Genomic DNA, 11,582 nt, shown 5'->3' on the forward strand with positions numbered 1-11,582 from the left:
ACTTAGTAACTGGGTGGTCGGTAGTTAGTAATTGGTCGGTAGTTAGTAACAGGTCGGTGGTTAGTAACTGGGTGATAGTTAGTAATTGGTCGGTAGTTAGTAACTGGTCGGTAGTTAGTAACTGGGTGATAGTCAGTAATTGGTCGGTACTTAGTAACTGGGTGGTCGGTAGTTAGTAATTGGGTGGTCGGTGGTTAGTAATTGGTCGGTAGTTAGTAACTGGGTGGTTGGTAGTTAGTAACTGGTCGATACTTAGTAACTGGGTGGTCGGTAGTTAGTAATTGGTCGGTAGTTAGTAATTGGGTGGTTGGTGGTTAGTAATTGGTCGGTAGTTAGTAACTGGGTGGTCGGTAGTTAGTAATTGGTCGGTACTTAGTAACTGGGTGGTCGGTAGTCAGTAATTGGTCGGTAGTTAGTAACTGGGTGGTCGGTAGTTAGTAACTGGGTGGTCGGTGGTTAGTAATTGGTCGGTAGTTAGTAACTGGGTGGTCGGTAGTTAGTAATTGGTCGGTACTTAGTAACTGGGTGGTCGGTAGTTAGTAATTGGTCAGTACTTAGTAACTGGAAGGTCGGTAGTTAGTAATTGGGTGGTCGGTAGTTAGTAATTGCGTGGTCGGTAGTTAGTAATTGGTCGGTACTTAGTAACTGGGTGGTCGGTAGTTAGTAATTGGGTGGTCGGTAGTTAGTAATTGGTCGGTAGTTAGTAATTGGGTGGTCAGTAGTTAGTAACTGGTCGGTAGTTAGGAATTGGGTGGTCGGTAGTTAGTTATCGGACAAGAACAGCTTAGTTAAAATTGGGCGGGGAGTCTCTGTACAGGAAATAGTAGAGGAAAAAAAAAAATTGGGTTATTCTGAAGAGTATTAAGGTGACAGCAAATCTATGGACATCGATGGACAGCTTGCAAAGACCAACAGGTGTTTCTTGAGTGACGTTTCTCAAATTTCACCAGTCTTATCGAAATAAAAATAATAATAATAATAATAATAATAATAATAAATAAGCGCCAAACTGATCACCAAAACTGGGTCATCTCGGGAACTGTTAAAAGTACAGCTGACTTACGCACATCACGGCACAGCTTACGGAAAAGGTGTAGGTTTTTCGTAAGTGGATTTCCTGAGTATTTGAGACCGTATTTCTGAAGAGACGAAAAGCGACGTAGTTAAGCATCATCGCTGGCTTGTTTCGGCGATGTTCAGAGGCACAGCGGACTTAAGAACATCGTAAGAACACTAAAAATAATAATCTTAGTAAGTCTGCTCGCTGGAACACGCTGCATACTTTCAGGTGTCAAAGATTGTGACTTAATTCCCTTGAGGAGACGCTGTTAAAATTGGAGGAATCAATATGGCATCTGTTAGCCCCGTCACTGGTAAGAGTACTCATCTAAGCTGATTAAATTGTCTAGATGTTTAGATAGATAGATAGATAGTTAGACAGGTAGGTAGGTAGGCAGATGGACAGGTAGATAGATAGATAGAGATATTTGGGGGTCGTGTCGCGCAAGAATTAAGGAAGAAAACGTGGCAGCTGCACATATATTAATTCGGTGTGTGTGTGTGTGTGTGTGTGTGTGTGTGTGTGTGTGTGTGTGTGTGTGTGTGTGTGTGTGTGTGTGTGTGTGTGTGTGTGTGGTGGCGGTATATCAGCACTGGTGTATGGTATAATCTGGTATATCACACAGTATGTCCCTCTCGCATTACCACCCTGGCCACATATTTCTCTGTGAAATTTAGAAGCAGGAAATTGAGGCTTTGTCCCTGTACCACACACACACACACACACACACACACACAAAGCCTCGACATACTTCCAAGGTCTGCGTTGGCGACATACATTAATGGTATACAGCTGGAGGGGGGAGGGGGAGGGCTGGGGCTGGGGCTTTGGAGGTGGAGGAGGAGGGGGAGGGGTGCATTAGCAAGGTACATTTGTGGACAAGAATATCGCTTTCTTTTGGTCGAACACTTATGACAATCGTGCATTATACTGTGAAATATTTCCATGATTTCTATAACTGCATCACTGAGTTCCTGAAGTTACTGTTCACTGTGTTGTTATGTATCGTAATGGGATGGATCATTACTTATGTCCGCAACTAGGGTGAGGATAGGGGGGTGAGTCAGGGGTGTGGATAGGTGGAATGGATAACGCAAGTGAAGATTAAGTTAGATTATATTGAATCAGGTTAGGTTAGGACAGGATATAGAATGTAATAGGATAGGAGAGAATATGTTATGCCATGTTATGTTAGTTTGGAGGGGAGGTGGGGGACTGCGTGAGGTTGAGGGGGGGTGTCAAGGCAAGAGTTATGATTGTGTGTGTGTGTGTGTGTGAGAGAGATAGCGGCAGGTGTACAAGTTATGGTCACCGAACACCTTGTCATTATCCGCCAGCGTAATTGAAAAAGTGCTCAGTGTTCGATGTGTGTGTGTGTGTGTGTGTGTGTGTGTGTGTGTGTGTGTGTGTTCTAGCTACATACATGAGTCATACATACAAAACTTCGCAGGAACCATAAGCATGACTCAAAAGATCATTACCTGTAGAATTCCAAAACATCACCTGACACACACACCTGTATTAAGAAAAGTATATACGTAATTCACAATTCTTATGCGGATTTTTGTATTTACCTTTGTGTATGTCATTACGTATTTTTGTTACCCTTACCATGCCATTTATTTATTATTATTATTATCATTATTATTATTATTATTATTATTATTACTATTATTATTATTATTATTATTATTATTATTATTATTGTGGCCACCAGTCAGTATTTTCTCTGCATAAAGGAGATCTGTCACTGTGAGGCTAGTAATGAAGGCTGTTATAATCCCTTCACTTTAAAATCCCACTCAAACTTTAATAAAATCGTCTGGTGGTGGCAACAATACACAAACTCCTCCTATACTCCTTTCACTCCAACTTGGCCCAAAATTGCCAGCTTCCCATCTTGAAGGCTGAGTTGTAGCAACAGATTAACGACGTAAAATGATGCTAGTCATGAAAGACTAAAAGTTGTAGTGTTGTTGTATTCTGCCACTGAACTGCGGGAGATAGGCTGCAACAAGACGAGAATCGGGGCCAAGTTAAGGTGAAAGGAGTATAGTCATACTTTGATGATGGGGTTTGATACACGCATATCACTACACACACACACACACACACACACACACACACACACAGCAAATGTGGCCCCCAAATGGACTCTTATTGTGTTTTCAAATTACAGGATTTCTAAATTGGATGGAGTACACAGGAATTGCCTATTAATTAAAGAAATGAAAGGAAAGGTGAGGTAGTTGTGTTAGCTGCTGTAATCTGGGTAATATTTTGTAATATTTAATGGTACTGCAGAGATACCGAGTTTATATTACTGGGAAAAGGAATTGTTCTGTACGACTGTGTGTGTGTGTGTGTGTGTGTGTGTGTGTGTGTGTGTGAGAGAGAGAGAGAGAGAGAGAGAGAGAGAGAGAGAGAGAGAGAGAGAGAGAGAGGGAGGGAGGACAGAGGGATAGAAAGAATGTGTGAAAAATGAAAGTGAGAGAGAGGGAGGGAGGAAAAGAAGGGAGGGATTACGAAGAGGTGAGGGAAGGAGGGAAGAGTGGAGGAAAGGAGAAAGAAAAACGTAGCCATTCAGGAGGATAGATGTTAGTGGAAATAGATACAGCCCTTCCCACCCACCCTCCCGCCCATCCCACCCACCCACCCACCCTTTGATTGTTATGGGTATCATGGAGGTGAAAATCTATCTACCTACCTATCTTGCTCCTTCCCTATTTATCTACCAGTCTACATTTCTCCCTATTCCTACTTACCTGCCTACCTACCTGTCTACCTACTTACCTACCTATACACCAACCTACCTGTCTACTTACATGGCTACCTACACACCCACCTTCCTGTCTACCTACTTACCTACCAACACACCTACCCACTTGTCTACCTACTTACCTACACACCAACCTTCCGTCTACCCACTTACCTACCTACACACCTACCTACCTGTCTACCTACTTACCTACCTACACACCAACCTACCTGTCTACTTACTTACCTACCTACACACCTACCTACCTGTCTACCTACTTACCTACCTACACATCTACCTACCTGTCTACTTACCTACCTACACACCTACCTACCTGTCTACCTACTTACCTACCTACACACCAGCCTCTATCTTCTACTGTGCTATCCTTGTCTTAAACTTCTGTGATTAAAAAGCAAGTCATTCTATTAATATTTTAGGCCAGATCACCTTAGGACCTCTGTGTCTGTGTGGTCTGTGTATCTGTGTAACTCTTGGCTGTATTCTAAGGGGCTTGGGAAATATCGTAACATCTTTTCTCAAGCAACTTATTCTGTGCATGATGTTGATACTAAAACAATATAACAAGACAGAAAGGAATGTTAAGGTGGGCAGAATAAGTCGCCAAGGGAGAGGTGTTGAGGAGGGTCTTATGCCATCTAGAATACATCCCTCTATGTCGCTCTGTGTAACACCTTGTCAACCCAGCAAGCCAACCCACCAAACCAACTCACCAAACCCACCAAGCCAACCCACCAACCACCAACCCACCAACCCACCAAACCCACCAACCCACCAAACCCACCAAATCCACCAACTCACCCCACCAACCCACCAGACCAACCCACCAAGCCAACCCACCAAATCCACCAACTCACCCCACCAACTCACCAAACCCACCAAGTCAACCCACCAAATCCAACTCACCCCACCAACCCACCAGACCAACCCACCAAGCCAACCCACCAAATCCACCAACTCACCCCACCAACCCACCAAACCCACCAAGCCAACCCACCAAGCCACACACATCCGTCTCTGCCCTGGTACACACTTACTATGCACACTCCGTCATTAAAAGTATATAGCATGATAATTGCCTTCACAACTCATTAGCCAACCACCCAACCACAGTGACGTAGTTGGCATAATGAGGGGTGTTGGCAGTGTGTGTGTGTGTGTGTGTGTGTGTGTTTGTGTGTCAGACTCCACTTATCTGCCATCATTCTCTCTCTCTCTCTCTCTCTCTCTCTCCCAGACCACCCACGGACACACTACCCCTCTCTCAACCAACAAAAAGTAAAGAAAAAGATAGAGAAAGAAAGAAAGAAAGCAAACACGGCGAGTTGGAGTGCATCAGGGCTACGTAAACACACACACACACACACACACACACACACACACACACACACACACACACACACACACACACACACACACACACACACACACACACACACACACACACACACACACATCTGCCTCTACACCAATCTTATCAATCGCAGACTCAAGGAGGTGGGGGGGGGGCTGGAGGGAAAGGGAGGGAAGGAAAAAGCCTCCTCCTACCCTCCGTCCCTTCCTTCCCTCTCCCATCCCTCACCCCCCATCCCTCCCCAATCTTCGTCCCTATCTTCACCCCTTATTCTCTCCCCATCGCCCTTTCTTCATTCCTTTCTTCATCCTCCTTTCCCCTCTTTATCCCTTCTTCTTTTCTCATCCCCACTTTTTCTCTCCCTCTCCTTACTCTTTTCCCTTTCCTCCCTCCCTCCTCTTTCTTCCTCTTCTCCCAAAGCACCTTCTCTCCCCTCACCCCCCTTTTCTCTCTATTCCCTCCCTTCCTTCTCTTCCCAATCACCTTCCCTCTCCTCATCCCATCTTCTCTCCCCATCACCTTTCCTTCATTCCTCTCTTTATCTTCCTCCCTCTCTTTGCCCCCTCTTCGTATCTCCACTCTTCTCTCCCTCTCTTTACCCCTTTCCCTAATGTCTTTCCCCATTCCTGTTTCTCTCTCTCTCTCTCTCTCTGTTTTCTCCCTCTCTCCCCCAAGCCTCGTTTTCTTTACCGTTCCCACAACCTCGCTTATTCCCACTCGAACGAAAACACTGCCAAGAAAACTCACAAAAACAATACAATTACAGGACAAAAACAAACACAAAGCAACACAAATTCAAAACAATGCACTCCACCAACAACACGGGAGCGAAAATGAAAGAGAAACTGAAGGAAGAAAAATATTATGCAAGTTTTTTAAAATTTTGTTTCTCGCGGGTAAAAGAAAATGGGGTTTGGTTGATTTTTGTGTAAATTGTGAAAGAAGATGTATTGCAAGGCGTGGAGGGAGCCTTTTTGTTATTTATTATTATTATCTACCTATCTATCTATCTATTTATCTCTCTATATATTCCCAGATGCCTCAATCCCGTAAGGGGTGGCCACAAACAAATCGCCTCCATGTCGCCCTGTCCAACGCCATTTCATTGCCCTGCTCCAAGCTCACACCCCCCTCTCTCATATACCTCTCCACTCAATCCCTCCATCTCATCCTCGGCCTCCCCCTCCCTCTACCCCCTCCACCTCACTTGCATACACTCTCCTCGTTAGTCTCTCTCTTTCCATCTTTTCCACATGGCCAAACCACCTCAATGTATTATCATCATTATTATTATTATTTTATTATTATTATTATTATTATTATTATTATTATTATTATTATTATTATTATTATTATTATGGGTACATTTACACTAAGGTCGGAATGGAATCACTCTGACGCAAATTTGATCCAACTTTGCTTCGCGGGAAAAAAAAAAAATGGTTCATAGGGCCATATTCCAGATAACATAGGACGCTTCTTGGCTCCTCGTTCTAAGCGATTTATTCTGTATATTTAACATCGACGTTATTTTGCAAACTTTTTCTTTTATAGACATAGTTTGCATGGATAATATGGGAGAGGATGTGTGTGTGTGTGTGTGTGTGTGTGTGTGTGTGTGTGTGTGTGTGTGTGATTATTCCTCAGTCATTTTGCGTCAGAATTTGTCCAGTTCCGGCTTCGATTCTCTCTCTCTCTCTCTCTCTCTCTCTGTCTCTCTCTCTCTCTGATCAGTTTGCATCAGTGCAGTTCCGGGTTCAGTGTAAATGCAGGTGTGTATTGGCAGTGTAGGTGTATCTTTCCCTTGCCCGTCCCTAACATCTCTTCTTTAGCGATTTATTTGTTGGATTGTGTATGGTATATATGCAGAGTGTGGTGATTTTGTGATTTATATAACACAGAAGAGGACAGTAAGGCGTCATCAGCAAAATAAATCGCTTAGGGAAAGGTGTTAGGGAGCTTTTTTTTACCCACTCCCTCTATACCTCCACTCTTTCCCATCAATAACTTTTCAAAATGGCGAGGTCTCTATTGATTTTATTCTTCCCGCTGTCAGACGGTTTTATTCAGCTGAGGAAAACCCCTCCTGGTATTAACGTACTACCCAAGGCTGTATCTAAGCCAGTCTAAGCCAGCCAATTCGAAAATTTAAAAAAAACGCCAAATCTGAATATTTGAATGGAGAGTGGAAAGTAAACAGATCACGTCACCGCACCGGATTCTCCCTCACCAACCCCTTTTGCCTCTCCTCTCCCCATTTCTCTCTCCACAGCATCCATTTCCTCCGCTTCCTCCATCCGTCTTTCCTACTCTTCCCCCCCTCCCTCTCTCTCTACATACAGCATCCACTTCCTCCACTTCTTCCATCCATCTTTCCTACTCTTCTCTCCCCTTTTCTCTCCTCACAACATCCTTTTCCTCCACTTTTCCTCCCCCTCCATCCGTCTTCCCTACTCTTCACTCCCCTGTTCTCTCCATACAGCATCCTCTTCCTCCACTTCCTCCATCCGTCTTCCCTCCTCTTCCCTCCCCTTTTCTCTCCATACAACATTCTTTTCCTCCACTTCTCCTTCTCCTCCATCCATCTTCTCTCCTTTCACTGATCCCCACCAACACCATCCATCAACCCAACCTGCCTCTACCCTCCTCACTTCTCTCCAGTTCTCTCCCTCCTTCCTCCATCCCTCCCTCCCCCTCTTGCCCACCTCCCCAAACCCCCTCAGATGATCTAGTTTCAGTCTTGGGATTACTAGGAAGGAGAGAGATAAGATAACGAAGATAAAGAGAGGAAAGGAAAGATAGAGAGAATAGAAGATGGTGTAGAATATTTATAAGTTTTAATATTTACGCTTCATTATTCTGCTGTTACCCTATCCTTCCCCATTCTTCTTCCTCCCTTCTCTACCTCCTCTCCTCTTCTCTCTCCCCTCCCTCCCTCCATCTTTCCTCCTCCCTCATCTCCCCCTGGTCTTAAATGCGTCACGGTGTTACGTTACGGGAGCTAAAAGTTACGCAAACACAGAGGGTAAAAAATGATGAGAAAATGACTGAGTGGCTGGGTTTGTTTAGAGAGAGAGAGAGAGAGAGAGAGAGAGAGAGAGAGAGAGAGAGAGATTAATAATAAGGAAATAAAACATTCTCTCTCTCTCTCTCTCTCTCGCTAAATGGGTGTATGCAGAGTGGGTGTGAATCATTAACAAGGACTCTCCATTATCACCCTTCCCCCCCCCTCTCTCTCTCTCTCTCTCTCTCTCTCTCTCTCTCCCTACTGTCGTGTGTAATGGGATATTTTTGTATATATGCAGAAATATAAAGCCATATTTTGCCTCTGAACAAAATGACGCGGAAGAGAAGAATGAAGAGAGCGAAAAAAGAGGAGAGGAGAGGAGAGAGAAAGGGGAGGCGACCGGAGCAATGTGGAGAGGAGAGCAGAGGAGAGGAGAGAGAAAGGGGAGGCGACCGGAGCAATGTGGAGAGGAGAGCAGAGCAGAGGAGAGAGAGAAGAGGAGAGGAGAGGAGAGGAGTAGATAGGGAAGGAGAGGAGAGGAGAGGATGAAGTAAAGAGGAAAAGAGACAAGAAAGGAGATAAGAAAAGAAAGAAAGGATGGAAAGCAAAGAATGAGGAAGACGTGGAAGAAAATAGAAGATGTGTGAAGAACGGAAAAAATGGAGAGAAAGAAAGGAGGGAAAGAGGAGGGAAGTGAAGAGGGGAGACAAAAGAGAGAGAGAAGAGGGAGAAAGATCGGGTAAAGAGGGAAGAAGGAAAAATGACTGAAAAGAAGGAGGAAAGAGGGGAGACGAGGGAGGAGAGAAAACAACTGAAAGAGAGAAGGGGAGAGAAAAGGAAGGAGGAGGAGGAGGAGGAGGGAAGAGGAGAGAGAAATTTGATCATGCCGTTAATAAATGTCAATCAGAGACCTTCCATTGTACCCTGCCTCACCCTGCCTTGTCTCACCCTACCATGCCTCACCCTGCATCATCCTACACTGCCTCACCCTCCACTCTGCCTTACCCTTCCTCACCCCACACTACCTCATCTTGCACTCTCTCATCCTACCCTGCCTAAACCTACCTCACCCTACCCTGCTTCCCTCTCCCAGGCCCACCCTATACTGCCTAACCCTACCTTATCCTACCCTGCTTACCCTGCCCTGCCTTATCCTACACTGCCTCACCTTAAACCTACTTCACCCTATCCTGCTTAACTCACCCTGTCTTATCCTGCCCATCCTCACCCTCACTCTCTAAATAATCCACCATTTCAAGACATGCAAGCAAAATAACAGAATATAATACTCAATAGAAATAAAATACAACAAAAGCCACTGCATAATACAACAGTAAAATACAGTACATGATATACAGCAAAATACACCGTCAAATAATCCATACTGTGCTGGGAATTAAACAGTAATATTTCTTATCCAGGTTACCTTTGTGGAGGTGAAGATTACCTGGACAGAAAAATGCAATCATCATAACTCCCAGATTACAGTGCTAATGTAATGATTAAAAGTGTACATGTACGTGACACACACACACACACACACACACACACACACACACACACACACACACACACACACACACACACACACACAACGTAATCTCAGGTAAAGAAGGTCACATTTATTTTAGTTATTTACATGATAATAATTTTCATGTACACTCTAACCTTGATCATTTATTCCTGCCTAAGCCTCTCTATTACCACTTAACTTTTTCTGCCTGACCTCCTGCCTTTCCTGCCTCTCTCTGCCTGTCTTCCTGCCTCTTTCACCCTCTGCCTGTCTATTCATTTCCCTGCCTTCCTCACCCTGTCTAATCCTCTCCCTCACTTACTCTCCCTGCCTTCCTTCACATCCCCATTCCTTAGTCTTCTCTGCCCGTCTCTTTGATTATTCCTCTCTCTTCCTTTCTCTCCCTGCCTGTCTGTCTGTCTGTCTGCTTGTCTGCCTGCCTGCCTGAGTGGCCTGGCAGAGCATCGCGCGCGCAGTCTGCTACTTTATGTGACAAATGGAGACAAGTAGCCTAGTTGAGACCACTGTGCTTGACAGTTTTCTCTCTCTCTCTCTCTCTCTCTCTCTCTCTCTCTCTCTCTCTCTCTCTCTCTCTCTCTCTCTCATCTTCCACTGTAGCCTCAATTTCCCCTTTATCCCACCATCATCACATCGTCACCCTCTTCCCTCCCTGTTATTTACAATTTTACACTTCTATGCTTCATGCCTTTTATTCCCTCTTTATTATTACCCTATATTATTATTATTATTAATATTATTATTATTATTATTATTATTCACTCCTCTTTCATCATTCTTACATTCTTCACTTTCTCGTGTTGACCTGCTTCTCCGTGTGTGTGTGTGTGTGTGTGTGTGTGTGTGTGTGTGTGTGTGTGTGTGTGTGTGTGTGTGTGTGTGTTGCTACCTCCAGACGATTTATGCAACTTCCAGGCTCTTATTCTCGTCGGTTAAGGAAGCTCCATAACGCCTATTCCTTAGCGATTTATTTTTGGATATGTGTGGTTAATGCCCTTTTTGAGGCTATTTATGCAGAGAATGGTAATATTAAAAGGATTCATGTAACACAAAGAGACAGAGAAGAGGGCAGTAAGATGTAAGTAACAAAATAAATCGCTTAGGAAAAGGTGTTAGGGAGCGTCCTCAGCCGACAAGAATCCGAGCACTAATCTTAATAAAATAGTCCGATGGAAGCATAAATAAATAAATAAATAAATAAATAAAGCACAGCAGAATATAGCGATAAATATTTCCTATCCTTTTTAATGGTTTGTTTTTAGACCCTTCGCTATACTCTCTTCACTTTTACTTGGCCTAAAATTGCCATCTCTCCATCTTGAGTGCTGGGGACGAATAAGCACTAGAATACGATGCTAGTCACGAAGAAGTGTTGAGGCAGGGATGTAGAGTTAGTATTATTCTGCCAGTCAGCTACACACACACACACACACACACACACACACACACACACACACACACACACACACACACACACACACACACACACACACACACACACACACACACACAGATTCAGCACTCTCCTCTCTCCTTCAAGGAAAATCACACTGAATAAAACATGAGACGAATTGAAATGAGGGTGTAGAGTGAGGTGAGTGGACGTGACTGGTGAGGTAAAGGGACATGAGAGGTGAGGTGAGGTGGGGTGAGGTGAGGGTACATGAGGTGAGGTGAGGTGAGGTGAGGGTACATGAGGTGAGGTGAGGGTATGTGAGGTGAGGTGAGGGTATGTGAGGTGAGGTGTGGTGAGGGTACATGAGGTGGAGTGAGGTGGGGGTACATGAGGTGAGGTGAGATGGGGGTACATGATGTGAGGTGAGGTAGGGTGAGGTGAGGAGAGGTGAGGTG

This window comes from Coenobita brevimanus, chromosome 50 (assembly GCF_032717465.1).
Source record: "Coenobita brevimanus isolate Jiangsu-jjx chromosome 50, ASM3271746v2, whole genome shotgun sequence".
Classification (NCBI taxonomy): domain Eukaryota; kingdom Metazoa; phylum Arthropoda; class Malacostraca; order Decapoda; family Coenobitidae; genus Coenobita; species Coenobita brevimanus.